Source organism: Sturnira hondurensis, unplaced genomic scaffold (assembly GCF_014824575.4).
Source record: "Sturnira hondurensis isolate 20B ecotype Veracruz unplaced genomic scaffold, ASM1482457v3 Scaffold0009733, whole genome shotgun sequence".
NCBI classification, from domain to species: domain Eukaryota; kingdom Metazoa; phylum Chordata; class Mammalia; order Chiroptera; family Phyllostomidae; genus Sturnira; species Sturnira hondurensis.
In genome coordinates, this window is record NW_028082364.1 from 8,062,484 (window position 1) to 8,070,683 (window position 8,200).

Consider the following 8,200-nt stretch of genomic DNA (forward strand, 5'->3'; position numbering starts at 1 on the left):
CAATTTAGCTGACCACTTCCTGTGAGACCACTTTTTAAATATATCTAGATTATATTTCAGTTATAGATTACTTTGGTAAATAGAGATATAAAGATAGGCATTTTTTAAGTCCCAAATAAGATGATATTTTTCATTTGTTAAAGTTTCTGTTATTGCACAGCAATTTCCAATTTTGTTCATGTAGCTCTTGTACATTGTGAAGTTTATTCCCAGGGTTTTTTTCCTGTTTTGTTGTTATTGAGTCTTTTAAAAAAATTATATACCTAACTTACCATTTCTACATATTTATTTCTGCATGTTCTTTCCCCTTCACTGCACTAAATTTTATTTGTGGTACTTTTTCATTGATTCTCAGGAGTTATGAAGGCAAACATGCTGTCATACAATAGTGGTCATTACATGGTTGTAGCTGTACGTGACCTAGGAATAGTTAAAGCTTGAAAGAGATCAAGAAGTGAGGTAATGTGAGGAGATACAAAAATTGTCATTTTTAGTCATAAATACATAAATGACTAAATAAAATAGTTACATCCTTCTTAGCATTTTAAACGGGTTTAGGACCTGGAAGCCTGGTGTTCCAGAAATCAGAAGTATTTTGTGTTGGGGAACGTGCCCCAGGTAGGTCATCTGAGGAACAGAATGTAACAAATGTCCACATTTTCAAAGAGGAAAACTAGAGATCATCAAATGTGGAATCTAACAGAGTAAGATTCTTTGTTCTAAGTGACACCATGAATCAGTTATTAAAGTGATGTATGAGCAACGGAAAGAAGCAGGGATCCTCGGATGACTACTCTGTGTAATCACAGTGTGATCTGGTCTCCTGAGTGGACAGATCTTCCTTTGCCTCCTGACCTATTGCCCAGGACACTTCTCCCCAGTGTTGGCAAGATGGCTGGTATTTTTTGTTCTTTAAGTTATAGCTTCCATGCTTCTTGTTCCAAAAAAGGCATCCTTTAAGATCTAGGATGCAGCCCTGGCTGGTGTAGCTCAGTGGGTTGAGTGTGGGCCTGCGAACCACACGATCGCGGTTCAATTCCCGGTCAGGGCACGTGCCTGGGTTGCAGGCCAGTTCCTGGTTCCTGGGGTAGGGGAGGCGGGGGAACGAATGAGAGGCAACCATACATTGATATTTCTCTCTCTCTCTCTCTTTCTTTCCTTTCTTCTCTAGGATAAATAAGTAAAATCTTAAAAAAAAAAAGATCTAGGATGCAAAGGGACATGCAGTTTGCATTCTAATAGACTTTTCAAGATATAGATCAGGGTTTTTCATTCTCAGCACTGTGGACATTTTGGGCCAGAGAATTCATTCTCCTGGGGGATTGTCCTCTGCATTGTAGGTGCCTGTTAGCATCCAATATCTCTATTCACCCCCAACACCCTCACTTTCTTTCCCTTCAGGACAATTTAAAATGGCTCAGTATGTTGCCTGAAGTCCCCTTGGGGGCAAAACTCACCTTTGGTTGAGAAACAGTTTGAAGCGTTGATCATTTTTAAAACCAGAAAGATCTTGGTCTAGCATGCAGTATTTTTATTATTTTGCTATGTAAATTATTTTCCGCTCAGACTGTGATTTATTTTGGGAAGGTGTTTAGAAGTGTATTTTAAAACATCTAAATTTAGGGACTTTCTAGTTACCTTGTCACTGGTTTTCAGATTAATGGCAAAGAGCAATAAATATAGTTTTTGAGACATCTGTTGAAACCTGCTTTATAGCTAAATAGTCATTTTTTAAAAAGTTCTGGCCTTGGCTGGCGTAGCTCAGTGGATTGAGCGCGGGCCTGCGAACCAGATGATCGTGGTTTGATTCCCAGTCAGGGCACATGCCTGGGTTGCAGGCAGGTTCCCTGCAGGGCAACTCCCAGCAGGGGACCCACAAAAGGCAACCATATATTGATGTTTCTCTCCGCCTCCTTCCCCTCTAAAGATAAATAAATAAATAAAATCTTTTTAAAAAAGTTCCAAGTGTACGTGGAAAGCATTTTTAACTTACTTTGTTACTGCTCACTTAAACAATGACAAAACATTTATTCAAAATTCTACCCCAAGAGTTAAAAAGAACTGCTATCATTTTATGTATATATAGTTGCAGATATGTGGACGTGCACGTTTCTGTCTACTTTCTGTGGATATTATTTACTATTTTAGGTTATAAGTATGGGCACAAAATATTTTCAGCTTTTACTTTTGCTACTGTGTGTTTAAGGGTGAAGATGGTTTTCATAGGTTTTGGCTTGTAGTATCTTTATCCTCATTCAGTGTATTTTGTAACAACTCAAATTGTTTTATTTTTGAGGTTATGTAGAAGTGTATTACGTAACTACCAAATGTAAGGACTTTCCTGTCACTCGGTTTTAGTGCATTCTAGCTTCAGTGCAGTAGGAGCACTTAGAGAAACATTGTATATACTTTCAATGTTGTGATGCTTGTTGAAACTGGCTTTCTATTGGCTTGGCTAAAAGATAAAAACTTTTGGGAAGATGGAATTATGAAAGTGCCTGAGAGACTGCAGAAAGCAGTGGGACAAAAATGGTGAATACGTTGTTCAGTTGGTGAAAACAAAAAGCATCTCTTTCATTGTGTCTTTCCCTAAAAATCTAATGAACCTTTTGGCCAAGGAAATGGTAGCGTTCTAAGTGTGCATCTCTGCTGCCATCTCGTGGGCCTTTTGGGAATAACATGTTAGTGGCAGGTCAGCAGGAAAAGTGGTTGACTGTAGTAGAATGCCAATGAACGTTGATTGCAATGTTATTTAGACGTGTATTTAGCAACTTTCATATATAAGGACTAACTAGTTACCTTTTGTTCCTAATTTCTATGTTAACAGCAATGACAGAAAGAAACATACTGTATATTATTTCAGTGTTTTGAGATTTGTCAAAACTTGCCCTAGCACAGGATGGTCCCTTTGAAAAAATGTCCCAAGTGTGGCTCTCTGCTGCCATGTCATGCATGTGTCACTTGAGATGACAAATCTTATTGTCCCACCTGTGTGGCCATGGCTCGCCTCCTGGTTGTGGCTTCACAGTCAGTTTCCTTGCACTTGTGGGCTCCACTGCAGGCAGAGGAGGACAGTCCACGCTGCACTGGACAGGGACTCTCAGACCTTTGACCCCTGCGGGCGATGCAAGGCCTTCCTGGCAGCTGGTCGCTCTCCCAGGCTGTGTCTGCTGCTGTTGCCACAAGATTGAACAATTTTAGCAAAGCAACCTGTTTTCAACTGAATGTGTCAGGATGGGCGTGGTAGGACAAAATGGCGGCTGAGCTACAACTGGGAAAAGACATCAAACCAGGGGTCCTATAGAAGGGCTTTGCCAAAACGGACATCCTCATAGCAACCTGAGCCCGAGGAGAACCACCAGTGATAGGTGGCCGCTTTGTTCAAGGGGACCAATCCCAGCTCCCACAGAGAGAGCCAACGAAAATAATACCCCGCCACACTCCCTGCTGGGGTGCGACTTCCCTGGACCCACGCTGGGGGCTGGGCAACCCCGCCGGGGCGTGCAAACCCCAGTGAAGCTCTGTACCGCCTAACTTTGTGGCCGATTGGCATGTCTTCCTCGGTGGAGCCTAAGAAAACCTTTCAGAATGATTATGTTAATGAAATTCGGGAAAGTTTATTAGTTTAGCTTGCATCCTATAGTTTGTAGGATTGCCTACCAAAAAGTGACATTCCATGAAGGCCACACTTTGCATAAATTACTGTCTGTCACCCATTTTGCCTCTATAGGACCCTGTTTCCCCATACTCCCAGAGGCCCTATACACCTGATATCACCTTATTGTCCGGTATTCATTGTACTCATGCACGTGTTCAATGTTGAATATCTTGTGTTGATCTTGTAATGTCTTTTTAAATTATTACCTCACATGTGTTAGAGCCAACAAGGTTTGCGGAAAATAATCACTACTTAATCCCCGACAGTTTTGAAAAGCTGGCAGTGTGGAATGAATGGTGAGACAGTGCCAACTCCTGAACTTACCTTTCAGTTCTTATTCACAGTGCTGTTATGAATAATCATGTATAAGTTTGTCATGACATCTGTCTTCAATTTCTCAGATTGTATTTCAAAGTAGAGGTATTGAACAGAGTAGGATAATTTTTTGAGGAAATGTCATCAAACCATTTTATACAAGGTCTGCAATATTTTACATTAACAAAAGAAATGGTCAGTTGTTCTAATATTAGTTTGTGATCATAAACATTTCTCAGTTTTGCTTTCTCATTATAGCCTTTGCAGGGTCTGGGAAGGGGTATTGTGCTGGGATGTAGCCATGGAACATTTTCTCTGGTGTTTTTTGCCACTTCTATGAATGTCTTCTCATTAGAAGGGACTGGTCAAGCTTTTTAAAAATATAAATGTCTGTCTGGGTGTTACAGCTCAGTGGTTGAGCACCTGCCTGTAAACCAAAGGGGTCTCTGGTTCGATTCCCAGTCAGGGCACATGCCTGGTTTGCAGGGCAGGTCCCCTGTAGAGGGCGTGCAAGAGGCAACTGATTGATGTTTCTCTCCCTCTCTTTCTCCCTCCCTCACCCTCTCTAAAAATAAATTTAAAAATGTTTAAAATAATATAGGTGTCTCTTCACTGGTGAGTCATACAGTTCTTTGTTGTGGAAGAAAGAGTCTGATCAGAAGTATAATGTGCAACCATTTTCTTCAATTCTGTGGATGGTCTTCTTATTGTGCAAATAGCTTCTCCTGCTACCCAGAATTTTTTAATCAGGAGGACCCCACATTTACTCATTTACTTTAATCAGTTTTGCTTTGGGAGGGTATGCCTTGATATGGAAGCAGCAGCCTCATGCATTTCAGGTCTTATGTGCGTCATCATTGCATTATTTAATTTGCTTGATGTAATATAACTTGTTTCACAGAAACCTGCTTTATGGTTTTAGACATGAGGTGATTACATTTCAAGGGTTTACAGGTTTAAATAGAAGGACAGACTGTTCTCTGGAGTATGATGTTCAGAGTCAGGCATCTGGGGTCAGGGACAGGCTTCGGACGCCCACTCTGGTGTGTTGTGCATGGCATGGTTCAGGGTTAGGATTAGGGGTTGGGGTTGTGATGGATACCATGACTCGTCTTTAACCTCATTTGAAACTCGTGTTAGACTGTATCACGACAGGTGTCCTATCAGCGTGTGATGAAAAAATCCCACCACAAGTGGTGAATATATAGTTAGCTGTTTTCACAGTGAAGGTGCATGAACTAAGCAACATTTTTGGGCCCTCTGGCTTAGTCACTTCAAGAATGACACAAGGGCAACTGTAAGGCAAGAAAAGATCTGTGGTGTGTGTGGAGAAGATGCTGTGACTGCTGGAATGTGTCAGAAGTGGATTGCAAAGTTTCATGCTGGAGATTTCTCCCACAGGCAGGTCGACCAGGTGACGTGGAGAGCCCTCGAGGGCAGATGTTCACTGAGGACAGATTACATCATGGCAGGCGGGAGACAGGCAACATGTTCAAAGCATCCTAATCAGGCTTCGAAAATCATTTGCACCAACTTTTGTTACATGAATCACTTTGCTGTTTTGAGCTCCACAGGAGTTAAGCAGGATGGTGGGGGACACTTCATGAGTGGATTTCCACAAGTGGTTCTCCACTGAAATGTAAGGTAAATGTTCCATTTCCATAAAAATTGTGTGTGTGGTGGGGAGGATGAACCTTTGCTATTTGAGAATAATGTGGAGTGGGAGAGATTGTGGGCAAACAAAGGAACCACCACTCATCCCTCCAAAGGGTGTTCTTCATCCAAAGGAGGTGATGGTGCCCTGGTGGTGAATTCGGGAGGGAGTCCTGCAGTAGGAACTCATTTCAGAAAGCCAGCAGGTCAGTGGCAACATGCATTGCTCCCTGTCAGACCAAATGGAAGCTCTGCCGGAGGGAAAGAGTCCGGAATTGTCAACAGAAGATGCTGAAGGTTAGGATCAGGTGAGAGAGCATATATCTCTTTTGACAAGGGAAAATGGTTCCAGCCTGGCCGCGCAGTCCTGATTCCTCCAAAGTACTCAGAAGACCTTGTTCCTTCCCATGGCCATTTAGTTTGTCTCTCTGAATTCTTCTTTATGGAGAGAAATTTCTGTTCCCTGGAAAACTGCGTAAAACACCTGGAAGAGCTCTCTGCTTTGAAAGAGAACAATGTTGTGGGACAATGGAATGGTGAAATCGCATGAAGGTGGCAGAGAGCAGTGGAAGAAAACGGTGATGACATTGTGTGGTTCTGTTGTGGGGGGACAGTGAAAAGTGTGTCCGTCATTGCAGCTCAGGGTAAAAAGCAAAGGAATCTTTCAGCCAGGCCATTAGTGGGATATGAATTGCATCTGTCGGTCTCTGCTGCCATCTCGTGGTAATTTTGGGAAATGACACCTTATTGCAGGTCCGCAGGAAAAGTGGATATAGTGCATATCATCTAAGAATGTGGAATCCGTTATTTAGATGTGCATTTCATCACTTTTTAAAGTGAGGACTTTTTAGTAACCTTTTGTTACTGAGTTCTAGATTGACTGCAGTTAGTGTCAGCAATATGCTTTGCATAATTTTAATGTTTTGAAGTTTGTTGAAACTTGCTTTATAGCACAATATGATCACTGAAAAAATGTTCCCAGTGTGCCTCTCTTCTGCCATCTGGTGTTCACGTTGGGAAAACACCTTGGTGCAGATCAGAAGGAAACGTTGGGTATAGTGGGTCATCCCTAAATGTTGAATCCAAATTTGCTGCTCATGTTAAGTTTTTTTTAAGATTTTATTTATTTATTGTTAGAGAGAGGGGAGGGAAGAGAGAAAGAGAGGGAGAGAAACTCTGATGCNGAGTCAGCCCGCACCCATGTTCTGTGTGTGTTGTGGGGGCGACTTTCCTCGCAAGTCCCCCCGTGTGCCATGGATGAGAGTACACATAACTGAGACATGATGTGATCTGCTTGGGGAGGAGAAGTGGCCAGTTTCCCAGAGAAAAAAGTCTGTGAGCAGTAGTCAGTTTCTCAGGGGAAAAAGGCATTGAGACTTCCGGCCAAGATGGAGGCGTAGGTGGAAACCCTGTGCCTCCTCGCACAACCAAGTTTAAAGACAACAAAATTTTAGTAACAAAAATGCAAGCAAAACACAGAAAATTGAACTGTACGGAAGTCTGACAATAATGAGTCATTCATCCAGACTGGTAAGAGGGGCGGAGTCAGCGCCTGACAGAGCGGGGTCACGCAGGAAAAGGTGGCCAGATCGACTCAGGCACACAGGGGGCAGCTGGTGGATCCCAGGTGTGGGGTGGCTACGGGCCTATCCAGTGAGGGTGCGGGGCGGCTGGCTGACTGCGGTCACACATTTGCACACAGATAAACCAGGCAGAAGAGTGAGCAGTGAAACAGACCACACAAACCAGGGTCCCAGTGCTGGGAAATAAAGCCTAAAAGCACCAATCGGAAAAACTTTCGGGGTTGAGGTGCTGGGAGAAGCTCCCAGGCTCACAGAGAGCTCATTGGAGAGACCCACAGGGTCCTGGAGGGTGCACAAGTCCACACACCCAGGAACCAGCACCAGAAGGGCCCAATTTGCTTGTGGGAAGCAGCAGAGGGGACTGAAATCTGAGACAGAGCAGAACACACGCCATTGCCCCTCTCTAACCCCGCCCCCACATACAGCGTCACAACCCAGCCACCTGGGTTGCCCTGCCCTGAACACCTAAGGCTCTGCACCTCATACTTAACAGGCACGAACAGACCAAAACATTATGGCTCCAGAGAAACAGCTCAAAGCCCCAGAGCCAATACTTTTAAGTGACCAAGAGATAGCCAACCTATCAGATGCACAGTTCAAAACACTGGTGATCAGGATGCTCACAGAACTGGTTGATTTTAGTCACAAATTAGAGGAACAAATGAAGGCTAAACTAAGTGAAATGGAGGGAAATACACAGGAAACCAATAGTGATGGAAAGGAAACTGGGACTCAAATCAAGGGTGTGGACCAGAAGGTAGAAAAAAATGACCAAACAGAAAAGAATGAAGAAACAAGAATTTTAAAAAATGAGGAGAGGCTTGGGAACCTCCAGGACATCTTTAAACATTCCAACATCCAAATTATAGGGGTACCAGAAGGGGAAGAGGAACAGCCACGAGTGGAAAACTTATTTGAACAAATAATAAAGGAGAACTTCCCCAGTCTGGCAAAGGAAACAGACTTCCAGGAAGTCCAGGAAGCTCAGAGA